Source organism: Rhinatrema bivittatum, chromosome 10, assembly GCF_901001135.1.
Source record: "Rhinatrema bivittatum chromosome 10, aRhiBiv1.1, whole genome shotgun sequence".
NCBI lineage: Eukaryota > Metazoa > Chordata > Amphibia > Gymnophiona > Rhinatrematidae > Rhinatrema > Rhinatrema bivittatum.
Window position 1 is genome coordinate 97,391,986 of NC_042624.1, and position 14,295 is coordinate 97,406,280.

The window sequence follows — 14,295 nt, forward strand, 5'->3', positions numbered from 1 at the left end:
GAGGCAGGTGAGTATTAAGTTTGACTTCATCCTGTCTACACAGAATCCTGTTTACAAGGAAGTAAACCTGCTTTCTCCATCGACAAGCAGGGCTGAATTAGCCCTGATACATGGAAATTCACAAACCTGGATTGTACAATGGAACAGAACTAAAAAAGCAATCCAGTCCCAACAATGAAACGTGGACTATTTGGTGAACACGCTATGCAAAACTGCTTGCCCGAAACGGTCATCTTTTGACATGCTGTTCAGAGAGTAGTGGGATGTAAAGGTGTGCACAGACAACCAAATTTTGGCTTTGCAAATGTTTTCAATTAAAGGGCACTGAGGTGAGCCACTAAAGTCATCATGGCTCTCGCTTGTTGAGCCTTGACAGAGTAATTAAGCCAGTTAGCACATAACATTGCACAATACAGTCCACTAGACAATCTGATAAAATTCTCTTGGCTAATTCTACTCCAAATCTAATCTGGATCAAAAGATGCAAATAGTTGAGAAACTTCATAATGAGGCTGAGTCCTTCTCAAATAGTACATCATGGCTCTCTTGCAGTCCGAGTGAACAGTTTTCTCACCTTTATGTGCAGCAACACCAATGACTTGATAAAGGTGGAAAGCTGATACCACTTTAGAGAGAAACTTAGGGTGCATATGCCAAGACCATCCTGATATGCAAAAAATGAAGGTATAGTGAAATAAGAGGCCAGTGCTTATAATTCATTAGCCCTTTGAGAGGACATGATGGCTACTACGCATTACATTTTCCATGTAAGAAACTGCAAACTAGCTATCTCCAGAGATTCAAATGGAAGCTTCATAAGCTGAGCTAAGATGACCAGTGATACCGCAGGTTTAGCAACAGATTTGGAATGCACAATCTCTTCATAAATTTGGATACCAAAGGATGAATGGAGATTGATGCTTCTTCCACCTGCTGGTGGTATGCAGCAATGGCACTAAAGTACACCAATAAACATAATAAACTTTCACCATTGATGTAATAAGCCTTGATGAAGAAAGGGAAAACAAGTAGTGGAGTAAATCCTTTGGAATACAGACGAAACTGTCCAAAGAGCTAGCCTGACGCTAGGTTGAAATCCTTTTCCATTTGAAGCTATAGGACTTTCTGGCCAAAATTTAGATATCTTCTACATCCTTTGGAAGGAGCAGAGAGGAAACAGTGCATTCAACATCCATGCCATGAGGGCCAGAGAGGACAAATTTGGATGGTAGAGTCTGCCTCCCTCCTGTATGATGAGAGACTCAGAAGTCCCCAGTGGGATTCAGAGGCTGTACAGACAAATTTGATGAGGTATGGGAACTACACCTGCCTTGGGCACACAGGAGAATGAGAATCAATTTCACATGATACCGAAGAACCTTCTGGATTGTGCTCACAATCAATGGGATTAGTGGATATGCATAAAGATGACAGGCGTCCCAATGTAACAGAAAAGTGTTGGAAACTAAACAGTACCGATGGTTTCACTCACCACTGCATAGACTATTTCATTTTGACTGTCACAGATATGTGAAATAGGTATTTTAGTTGGTCCCACTGGCATCAGACCCCATTGTAGACCTCTCATGTTCAACCATATCATAGTGACTGCATACACTGCAGCTGCTATATGACCAAGACTGTTCTTTCTAGAGTCTGGTGCTGCAGGAACACCTTCAATGAACTCCTTGCACTGCAGCCCTTTCATCTGGGAGGAATGCTTATACACACCTATGAAATAAATCCTCTAGACTGGGTTGAGGTTCATCTCGGCTTAGTTGATCAGAAACCCCAGAGGCTGGAAGAGACAAATGGCCTTCTTGGGAGACTCCAAAACTCTGGGGATGGACCCATCACCAATCAATCATCTAGGGTTGGGAAGATGCAGACAACCAATTGTTGAAGCTGCGCAGCTACCACTTTGTGAACATCCTTACGACTGCAAACAGGCCAAAGAGGAGAACTTTCCATCAGTAATAAAACTCCTCCACCATATATCTGAGAACTTTCAGTGAGATGGATGAATGGGGTTGTGAGCATAAAGCATCCTTGAGATCCAGAGCACACATCCAGTCCCCAGCTGAATGAACAGAAGAATTGTTTGAAGGGAATTCATCTTGAATTTCTCCTGAACCAGCAGTTTGTTTGATCTTTGTAAATCCATGATACATCAAAATCCTTCCCCATTTTCTTAGGGATTAGGAAGTATTGGAAGAAGGATCCCTAACCATTTTTCTAGGAAGGTATGAGTTTTATGACATTCTGCTGAAGGAGCAACACCACTTTCAGTTGAAGTTGGGCAGATTGAGGCAGGACTAAATTAAAGACTGAAAAGTGCTAAATCATAGGGAGGAGAGATAAGCACAAGAGGTAGCCACTCCTCAATTTTTATGGTTCACCAATCCTTGGTGATCTTAGTACTGGACACTTCCCACACTGAAGGTGGTGGGGTGTCAGGCTGGAGATTTGTCAAAAACTAGGCCTAGGCTTTACTTGTGGCTGCTTCAGCAATTTTGCTTGATACTGTTTCCATTTGGCACCCTCTGTTAGGAAGCTGCTGCTATTGCAAACTAGAAATGGCCTGATAATGTTGATAGGAGCAGAGGGCCCATCACAGAAAGAATGCTCATGTATATCAGAAGTACTTACGCCTGGAGGGCGGAGGTTGGTCCTCTTCCTCAGCTAACAAAGATTGGAGGGCGACTTGATGCTCCTTGATTTGAGCCAGAGTCTCTTCGACTTTGTTTCCAAACAGATTACCCTCCTAGCACAGGGAAAATCATCAAGTCGATCAAGTATGTCCTCACACAAGCCACTGGCTTGCAATCGAGCAATGCTTCATGGCCCCAATGGCCTCTGCAAAATTCCTGCTTGCAGTGTTAAATACCTCAGACTGAATGGATCAGGTGCTTTTCATATGCTTTTGCATCTTGCACCACCATATGAATACCAGCTTGCTTGAGTCCAGTGACTCCACCAAGGGCTTTAACTTCTTGACACATTCGTGCAGGTATTATACCACATGTAACTGGTGTGCTGCAATCTGAGCACTCAGTAGGAAACCCAGGAAGACTGTCTTACCAAAGGCATCCCGAAGATATGGGTTTTTTCCCTGGTGGCGTATTAAGGTTTTCCTGTTATTAGCCAGGAAGACTTGGAAAACCAGCAGTTATATACTTGGGAGTGAAATGCAAAAAAAGATCAACTATTGGGGATCTGACGAATACATTGAGGCTTTTCTGTTTTTTTGTATGATGTGTTTGATAGGTGTGTGTTTAAAGTTTCTATTGATTGTATATTATGGATATTTTTATTGTACTCTGCACCAAACTCCACGCTGGAGATATAATATAAAACCTGTTAAAGTAAAAACAAGTAAAATTCTTGTGTGACCTGGACTGGCCACCCAGTGTGGCATATCTAAGTCCATCAAGCCCAAACCTTCCATTGTTAAGAGCTTATCTATAGAGTTTAAAAATGAGTCTGAGAAAAAACTGTCTGATCAAGAATTTAAAATATTCGCTAATTTGAAGGGAATCTCTCTCCGAACCTCCTTCTTGAGTTAGTTGATAAAGTTGCATTATTACTTTACTCTAGAGTTTGAGATTGGAATCTGAAATTATTTCTCCCTAAGCGCAAGTTTTTGGGACACTAGTAAGAATTTACCCTGTCATTTGGGAAATCCAATTGAAAAGATAGGAATTTCTGGCCTTTACACTGGAGGTCCTAGCTATAGGAGCCTGCTTTTCATTGAATTGTCTCACAAAATGTAATGTTGTCAATGACCAGAAGTCCTATATTTTTCTACTTGTATCAATTATCAGAATTTTTTGAGAGAACAGCAGCTTTCAATTTCTTATTGATGGATGAATAGAATGCCTGTGATTATCTTTATTGATATGATATAAAGGTTTTTACCATGTTATTGTTTGGTTGCAATGGAGAATGATGAATCTGGAGTATCCAATTTATGTTTAACACCTTACTTCTTAAATTTTGATAGTATTACTCATTTTTCTGGTATTTCTGCTGTTCTGGTGGTCTTATTAATGTAGGGTGCCATCTTACTGAGAGAGATATGTGACTAATTTTGATTTAATTCAAGTTTGCTCAGTATGTGCTATACTTATTGGGCCAAGAAATCCAGTTATCTGGATATAACTTATCTAGATAACTTAGAAAGGATATTCAGCAGCTCGGAATGACTGTATATAAAACACTCAAATAAATAAGTTCTAATTAGCCAGATAACTTTAGACCTGCTATTCAGCAGGTGTAACTTATTTGGTTAACTTAACTGGTTAAGACTGAATACAGGCACTTATCCGGTTAAGATAACTAAATAAGTTGCCCCGACTTGATCCACCCGTTACCTACTCCCAAGATATTTGGCTAAGTGGTGGCTGCCGAACATAGTCTGATATTCAGTAGCTGCCACTCAGCCCCTACTTATCAGGCTAAATAGCACTAAATATCTGCCTCTTTGCGATTGTTTTGTGATACTATACTTTTGAGGATAGATGCATTCCGTCCATCATATTTCTATATTTGAAATAGTTATATGAATTCTGAGTACTTATGGTTAGACTAAAATCTAGGCTTTGAAACAAAATAAATTTTGACAGAAATTATTGATACTCTTTAGCAGTATGTCTTTAAACCAAATAGTAAAATGTTTCCAAACTGTATAATGGAGAAATTACTTACCTGATAATTTCGTTTTCCGTAGTGTAAACAAGATGGACTCAGGACCAATGGGTTATGTGCTCTTCTGCTAGCAGATGGGAGACTGAGTCAGATTTCAAAGCTGACGTCACCCTAGATATACCCCTGCAGTGACCTCAGCTCTTCAGTATTCTCTTCGAAAAGCCATTGTGGATATATATTTGCTTAAATAACTTGATTAAAACTGATTAAACTTGATTGAACTAATTCAGCTGATTTCAAAAACTGGAGACCGCCAGTGCACTCAACCAATTAACGCAGACACCGGACAAACTGTGGGTGTCCTGAACTAGGGGTAGGCACTGGGCTTACCCATATTTGCTTAATCTCAAGGATCGCTTCCCAAGGTCCTCCTTCTCTGGGGCAGCCGTGGGCGGGATGCTGAGTCCATCTGTCTACACGAAGGAAAACGAAATTATCAGGTAAATAATTTCTCCATTTCCTAGCGTGTAGCCAGATGGACTCAGGACCAGTGGGATGTACAAAGGCTACTCCTGGACAGGGCGGGAGGCTGCCCGTGGCCCACTTAGTACAGCCCTTGCGAAGGCTGCGTCTTCTCGGGCCTGAACATCCAGGCATTAGAACCTGGAGAAGTGTAAGGAGGACCATGTCGCCACCTGACAGATCTCGGCGGGCGACAGCAGCTTGGTTTCTGCACAAGACACTGCCTGGGCCCTAGTAGAATGAGCCTTAACCTGTAAGGGTAAGGGCTTTCCTGCCTCTATGTAGGCTGCCTTGATTACTTCCTTGATCTAGCGAGCTAAGGTCACCCGTGAGGCCGCTTCTCCTTGATTCTTCCCGCTGTGGAGAACGAATAAGCAATCCGTTTTGTGCACCAGTTCCGATCTTTCCAGGTATCGCACCAGGAGTCTGCAGATATTTACCCTGTCTTTTCTTAGCTGCCTTTCGTTACCCCCTCTCCCAGTTTTGACTTCCCTGTTAAAATGTAATTTTCCAAACTTAACCTGTTTACTGTAAACAGACATGATGTCCACAACGAATGCCGGTACATAAAAAATGTTTAGATAAATAAATTTAGATGGCGAAGAAGGCATGAGTCTTCCGAGTCCTTATGTTCATCTGGAGATGGTAGGGAGATGGCTTGGTTCAAATGAAACTTGGAAACCACTTTCGGTAAGAAGGAGGGGACGGTGCGCAGCTGTATGGTTCCAGGAGTGAACCTAAGGAACGGTTCCAGACAGGATAGTGCCTGTAGTTCGGAGATGCGACGAGCTGAACATATTGCCAACCAGGATACAGTCTTCTGTTAAGAGGTGTAGTGACAGACCACGTGTTGGTCTGAAGGATGTCCGCGCTAAGGAAGTCTAATACCAGATTGAGGTTCCATAGGGGTACCGGCCACTTTAGGGGTGGCCGAAGTTGCTTAACCCCTTTTAGGAAACGGGTCAAATCCGGATAAGCTGATAGATGGATTCCATTCCCTTCGGCTCTGAAGCAGGAGAGGGCTGCTACTTGGACCTTGAGGGAGTTGAGTGACAAACCCTTCTTCATACAGTCCTGTAGGAACTCCAGAATCATGGGGATCTTGGACGTCCGGGGGACCATCCCGTGGTCCTCGCACCAGGCTTCGAATTTTCTCCAGATCCTTATGTATGCCAGAGATGTTGAGAACTTGCGCACGTGAAGCAGGTTGTCAATCACAGCCTTCAAGTAACCACGCTTCTTCAGGCGAGTCCTCTCAAGGGCCAGACCGTAAGAGGGAATAGAGATGGATCTTTGTGAAGAAGCGGGCCCTGCTGGAGAAGGTCCCTGTGTGGAGGTAGGAACAGAAGGCTCCCTGCCAGGAGTCTTTGCATGTCTGCGTACCATGGGCATCATGGCCAATCTGGGGCCACTAGTAAAACTAGTCTCCTGTGGTGTTCTATCTTGCGGATGACCTTGCCCACTAAAATAACCCTTGCTGTAGTTACACGATGTTAGGTTCCATATTAGGAGCTACCACCCAGGAAAAAGATCTAGGCATCATAGTGGATAATACTTTAAAATCGTCGGCTCAGTGTGCTGCAGCAGTCAAAAAAGCAAACAGAATGTTAGGAATTATTAGGAAGGGAATGGTTAATAAAACGGAAAATGTCATAATGCCTCTGTATCGCTCCATGGTGAGACCGCACCTTGAATACTGTGTACAGTTATGGTTGCCGCATCTCAAAAAAGATATAGTTGCGATGGAGAAGGTACAGAGAAGGGCAACCAAAATGATAAAAGGGATGGAACAGCTCCCCTAAGAGGAAAGACTGAAAAGGTTAGGGCTGTTCAGCTTGGAGAAGAGACGGCTGAGGGGGGATATAATAGAGATCTTTAAGATCATGAGAGGTCTTGAATGAGTAGATGTGAATCGGTTATTTACACTTTCAAATAGGAGGACTAGGGAGCATTCCCTGAAGTTAGCAAGTAGCACATTTAAGACTAATTGAAGAAAATTCTTTTTTACTCAACGCACAATTAAGCGCTGGAATTTGTTGCCAGAGGATGTGGTTAGTGCAGTTAGGTTCAAAAATGGTTTGGATAATTTCTTGGAGGAGGAGTCCATTAACTGCTATTAATCAAGTTTACTTAGGGAATAGCCACTGCTATTAATTGCATCAGTAGCATGGGATCTTCTTAGTGTTTGGGTAACTGCCAGGTTGTTGTGGCCTGGTTTGGCCTCTATTGGAAACAGGATGCTGGGCTTGATGGAGCTTTGGTCTGACCCAGCATGGCAATTTATGTTCTTAGTAGTGGCCATGGGGGGAAGGCGTACAGTAAGTCTTCCTCTGGCCAGGTCTGGACGAGAGCGTCGATCCCTTGGGAGTGTGGCTCTCGTCTGCGGCTGAAGAACCTGGGGACTTGGGCACTGAGAGAGGTGGCCAGTACGTCCATGGTGAGGCCCCAGCGATTTACTATCAGTTGGAAGGCTGTGGTCGACAGCATCCATTCCCCCAGGTCCAGGCTCTCTCTGCTGAGATGTTGTCTTTTCCTGCAATGTGGGAGGCCGAGATCCCTTGTAGGTTTATCTCCGCCCATGCCATGAGAGGGTCTATCTCCAGAGACACCTGCTGGCTCCTGGTTCCTCCCTGCCGGTTGATGTAGGCAACCGTTGTAGTGTTGTCAGACATTACTCGAATCGCTTTGCCTCAGAGTCTGTGGCTGGACCGTAGGCACACTAGTCTGACTGCTCGAGCTTCCAGGAGGTTTATGTTCCATCCCGCCTCTTCCTTGCTCCATTGACCCTGGGGCGTCAGTTCCTGACATTGAGCTCCCCACCCTCGTAGGCTCGCATCCGTGGTGAGCACGATCAAGTTCAGTGGGGATAGGCTTACTCCTCTGCTTAGGTGGTCTTCCTGTAGCCACCACTGAAGCTGAGAATGTACCTCTGCTGGTAGTTGGAGGCGAATTGAGTAATCCTGGGATAGTGGGTTCCAGCGTGAGAGTAAGGAGCACTGGAGTGGTCGTATATGAACCCTTGCCCACGGAACGACCTTCAGGGTTGATGCCATGAGGCAGAGGACTTGAAGATAGTCCCATACCTTGGGGCATGCATTGATCATCAATCGTCGTAGTTGTTCCATCAGCTTCCTTCTCCTCGGGGGAGGAAGACTTTGTTCTGTTTGGTGTCGAAACAGGCCCCCAGGTACTATAGGGACTGAGAGGGCTGCAGACTGCTCTTGACAGTGTTCACGACCCAACCGAGATCCTGCAGTAGGTTCTTGACTCTGCTGGTCACCTGCCGGCTCTCTTCCGAAGAGAGAACTTTGCCCTGATCAGCCAGTCATCTAAGTAAGGGTGTACCAAGATCCCGTCCTTCCTCAGTGTTGCCGCCACGACCACCATAATTTTGGAAAATGTTCTGGGGGCGGTTGCTAGGCCAAAGGGTAGCGCTCAGAACTGGTAATGGTGACCAGTATCGCAAAGCATAGAAAACGCTGATTATCTTGATGGACTGGAATGTGAAGGTAGGCTTCAGAGAGGTCCAGGGAGGTTAGGAACTCTCCTGGTTGTACTGCCATTATTACAGAGCGAAGAGTCTCCATGTGGAAGTGTATTACCCGCAGATGACAGTTGATGTTCTTGAGATCCAAGATGGGTCAGAATGATCCTTCTTTTCTTGGGGATGATAAAATAGATGGAATAACGCCCCGTATTTTGTTGGGGCGTAGGAACCAGAGTTATTGCCTTCAGACCGAGGAGTCTTATCAGAGTGGCTTCCACTGCCAGTCTCTTGGTGTGGGAGTGGCAGGGTAATATCATAATTCCCAAGGGATGCTGCGGAACTCCAGACAGTAACCTTCTCGAATGATGTTTAGTACCCACTTGTCAGACGTGATCTCGACCCATCGTGGATAGAAGAGGGAAAGGCAACCCCCTATTTCCTCTTCCTGTGGATGGGTCATCCCATTCTTATTGGGGAGTACAGCCGGAGCCTGCCCCCGAGCCTGTTCCTCTCTTGATTTGTCGGTTCCGAATTGGCTGAGACCTTCCTGAGGGATGAGGTGCCTGGAACTGCGAGTTCCTGTGCGGGCAAAAGCGTTGAGAGCCTCTGCTCCTAGTTTTTCTGGGGGAGGGGCGCTGGGATCTTTTACCCCTGTCCTCCGGTAGCTGAGGCACTGGAGATTTGCCCCACTTGCTGGCTAACTTCTCCAATTTGCTTCTGAATAAGAGAGATCCTTTAAAGGGCATCCTTGTGAGATTTGCTTTAGAGGTCTCGTCAGCAGACCAATTCCGCAACCATAACTGTCTTCTGGCTGGCATTACCGAGGCTACTCCTCTGGCTGAGGTACGCACCAGATCTGAGCTTGCGTCAGTCAGAAAGGCTGCTGCAGTTCAATTGACTCACCGGTATATGTTCCTGAGTTGTTTGCCTCTCTCTCTCGAGAAGCAAACAGGAACGTGCCACCAGAGGCTGTTGCGTTGAAGGCCTACTTAAGAATGGATTCTAATCGTCTATCCTGAGGATCCTTCAATGCAGCCCCTCCCTCAACAGGAATGGTTGTTCACTTTGAGACGGCACAGTCCATAGCATCCACTTTTGGAAAACGCAGGCATTCCTTGGTCTCTGGTTCCAGAGAGTACAAGGCTTCCAAGGCCCAACCTCCTTTAAAGCTGGCCTCCGGGGCATCCCACGCCAGGTCGAACAGTTCCTGGATGGCTTCCATCATTGGGAAATAGCATGAGGCCTTACGAAGGGACACTAAGATGGGGTTCTTCTTTAGTTCCGCCATAGGATCCGTGCCTGGAATACCCAGATTCTTCAGAGTCTGGGAGACAAGGGCTGGTAATTCATCCCTGTGGAAGAAGCAAAGCATGGTTTTGTATGGTTCCAGGCCTGGAGGGATTTCTCCTTCTTTCAGGGAGCCGCCATCATCATCTGAGGTGTCCAGGTCCCTGTCAGTAAAATTCTTGGTTAAGCGGGGCATGTCTCAAGGCTTCCGAACTGGGCCGGGAGGATCTTGTGATTCTGGCAGGGGTTGAACCCGGGGCTGATTGCGCCTGAACGAAGGCTTGCAGCCCTTGGAAAAATTCTAACCAGAAGAAGGTCCCTGGGTCCATGTTAATCCCAGGGGGAGTCGGAGTAGGGACCCCTGAGGTGCCCTCTTGTGGAGAAGCCATTTTGGAATTGCATAGATCCAGGGTGTTATCATATGTAGTGGCTCTGGACCCATCCTCAGACAGTGAGGGACCAGGCTTTGTTCCTCCCCGGGCTTCTTCGCAGTGATGACACAGGCAGGACTCCAGTTCAGATTGTGCAGCTCAGATTGGCAGGCTGTGCAAAGAGTGTGTCTTCTGGGCTTCTTGGACGCCGGTGCCATTGCCTCTATGTCTAGGCACACAGATAATGTGCTTCAAAGTGTGCATAGTTATGTGCATGAATACAATGCGCACGTGTAGCTGTAAGCGCGGCTGTGCGTGGAGTTATGCACACTTCTACGTTGAAGCCTCATAAGTTGGGCGCATTGACAGACTGGCCTGCTCTGCATGTACCGGACGAGAAGGGAAGATGGCGATGGCGCCCCCCTGGAGGGTCTCCACATGTTCGGACCCCCTGCACCGGACCGGGGCCTAGCCCAACCAAGGCTGCTCAACCCAATCTGTGCTCCCTTTTACTTTGCCGGGTGAAATTCGGAATCGGGATGGCACTCCGAGCCCTGGAGTTTTCCTCTTACCTGGTCTTGGTGTTACCGATCGCGTGCCGGAATGGTCTCCAGCTGCGGAGGGAGAGGGCTTTAACTTCACCGCAGCGCTCTGATGTGCACCCGCTGCCTTTCAGCCGCTCTAGGGGCTAAGTCCACACCGGGGTTACCGGCTACTGGACCAAGGCTCACCTCTGAGGGATACTGAAATCACCTCAGGAATTCTCAACTGGGGGAGGGATCCTTAGGTATCACTGGAGAGCGGGGCTCCTCTTCTTAAGGTACATTTTTGTCTTCTTGCTGTAATTTCCTAACACTGTGCTAGTGTGTGGGATAGTGTCCGCATCTGCTAGGAGACGGAGAGATACAGAAGAGCTGAGCTCATTGCAGGGGTATATCTAGGGTGATGTCAGCTTTGAAATCTGACTCCGTCTCCCATCTGCTAGCAGAAGAGCACATAACCCACTGGTCCTGGGTTCATCTGGCTACACGCTAGGAAACATATCTTGCTCATAGGCTCACATGCCTCTAACAGATACAAAATGACTGAATAGCCCACATACTTCAATGCTTTCTTTGCAAATTTCAGACTGCCTGTTTCAGATAGCGAATGTCTGGGTGACTTGGGAATATCTGTCAATCTGCTATCTTGAGGTTAAACATTTCAGCAATCTACAGACATCTAGGCCAATAAGAAGCTACGAGAACTACCTCTGCTTTGCTTGCTCTTATCTTTGCCAGAACTCAAAACAACATTATCCATAAGTACAAAAAAGGAAGGAATGTTTCCATTTGAGGAATTTTACCATTTTCCTTACACACCTTGTGCAGGAGAGTGAGTACTGCATCAGTGATTATTTGAACAAACTGAGGTGTGTTGTTAGGCCCTGCACCCTAAGCCAACAGAGGGCTGTACTGCCTCTAGACTTATGCACGCAACATAGAAACTTATACTGAGCCTGATTCCAGGACTAGTAACCACATCCCTGAAGTACCACATTGGCCCTCAAGGATTGCAAAGGGGTTGCTGGAAACAGGAAAGTGTTCCCAGCAACTCAAAGGCTACTCAGCACCTGGAGAGGCTACTTACCCCCATGCTATGGTATATACACATACAGGTTAAGTTCCAATTTAAATTATTTGACCTGCTTAGATTATGATCTGGATCTACACTTCTAAATTCTAATCTAACTATCCAATCTGGAAATATATATCCTGATCTGAGCTACAGGAAAATTCGTTCTTACCTGCTAATTTTCGTTCCTGAAATATCACAGATCAATCCAGACGCATGGGTTTTGCCTTCCTACCAGCAGATGGAGACAGAAGAAAAGCTTTACTGACACTGCTACTTAATCCAGTGTGCTATCTGTAATCCCTCAGTATGATCTGTATCCAAGCCAAAATGAGATTAACCGTAAACACTGGTACAGAACTCCGCCGCTAGTATCCTGTCCAACTCCAATAGAAGAGAGCACATCACGCCCATACTTCACAACTTACACTGGCTTCCCATCAAATTCAGAATTCTCTACAAAGTCCTCATGATAATCTATAAAGCCATGCACAATCTAACACCTCTTGATCTTAACTTACCTCTACGTCCCCATGAATCCTCTAGACCGATTAGAGCTGATTACAAAGGCACTCTCTATGTCCCCCCGGTAAAGAATGCCTTAAGGAAGCGTGCATTATCCACCGCTGGACCCTCTCAATGGAATGCTCTCCCTCCAGAACTCCGGCAAGAATCCTGCCCACTGACTTCCAAAAAGAAACTCAAAACCTGGCTATTCAAACAAGCCTTTCCATAACCAGACGAACACTACCATCACCATAACACTCAAACAAGCTTATCAACAACCAGACGAACATTACCATTATCATACCACTACGAACTTTACCATGACCTCCTTCACAGGCTTTTATTGTACATTATTTAATTTATCTCTATGTATATTTATTTTAAATTACTCTGGTGTTGATGTACAGTTTCCTGCTCTATTGATTCTTCGTTCTCTAAGTCTCTCTCTGGTTAACAGCTACCAATTCTTCCACCTATTTTCATCCATTGTTTTCCCTGTTCTATGTAACCCTGGTTCGTAATGCTTGTTGTAATAATTATGTTCCACTGCTCTCCCAGTTCTATCCATTGTTTTTCCCAGTTCTACGTAACCCCGGTTCTATGTAATGCTTGTTGCAATAATTGTGTTCTGTCCTGAAAGAGAGAGAATCAAAATGGCCGCGATGAGAGAGGTTGTGCGCGGAGGAGCTCTCTTTATCTGAATTTCTTCGAAGACATGCCCCATACAAAGAGAAAGGGTAAGCTCAGGGTGGAAACCCCGACCACCCTGACTCAAACCCTCTCTCAAACAAACAGAGAACATTTTTGCGCCGACGGCAAATTCAACCCCAGAGGGGAGATCCGCTGCAGCGTTAGCCGGGGAGCTTGGGCTGACACCGCTGGATATGATGACATCTCTGAGCCCCGGGGCTCCCAAAACCCCTTCACCTCCCCGAGCAGACCCGATGCAGGAACCGGGACTGGACACCCGACCAGAGACGCCGTGTGTTTCTCAGCCCCTCGGGAGGGAACCTTCAGAGGCGAAACGGCTCGTCAATGCAGTCGGAGGAAAAAGTTCACTACACCACACGGAACAGCGTTTGCTGGTATCGTGTGCAAAGAGAGATCTGGAACTACATCAGACAGCTTTTTTACATCAGGAGGCTGAAGGACTTTCGGTGAACCCCAAATTGGGAAAGGAACACCGGAATGAAAGTGGGGTAAGAGCAGTTTCTTTTATTCCAAATGAGAAAAATTTTCAAAATGTGACTCTAGCAACCATATGGAAGACGCTCTCGTCCTTGGAATCCGCTATTGGAAATTTAACAAAGATCATGACAGACACTCAGCAACAAGTTTGCCAAATAGAACCTTTATTAACAACACACTCTAATAAGATACAAGAATTGGAAAAGCAAGTAACCCAGATTCAAACAACGCAGAACACCCTAGTTCAAGGCGAACTGATTAATAGTAGGAAAATTGAATTCTTGGAGAACGAACTGCGAGCAAGAAATTTAAGGATTTTAAATTTCCCACATATTGCTCTAATTTCACCACTAGAGCAATTTAAGAAGTATTTGTTGGAAACTTGGATGATAACAAAAGAATTAATACCAATTGTTACAAAAATTTATTTCATTAAAACAGAGAGAAAGGAAGGACAATGTAATCAACCCCCCAACTTTGAAGCTAGAAATTTAACAGAATTTCTTGAACAGCCCTCGGAAGAACAGATAGACTACTGTGGGACGTTATTAGTGAGTTTCTCACTAGTTTCTGAGAGAGATATGATTCTGAAACTTTTTTTGAGAAATAGGGAAAAAAAGCACTTGAGGTATAAACTATGGATGTTCCCAGACCTGACGAAAATAACGCAGC

General features: G+C 45.4%; 1 protein-coding gene across 2 annotated transcripts in view; it reads right to left on the bottom strand.

Moving 5' to 3' along the window:
• SRSF11 (serine and arginine rich splicing factor 11) overlaps window positions 1-14,295 on the bottom strand; it is a 147,824-nt gene that overhangs the window by 39,122 nt on the left and 94,407 nt on the right. The window lies entirely within an intron of this gene.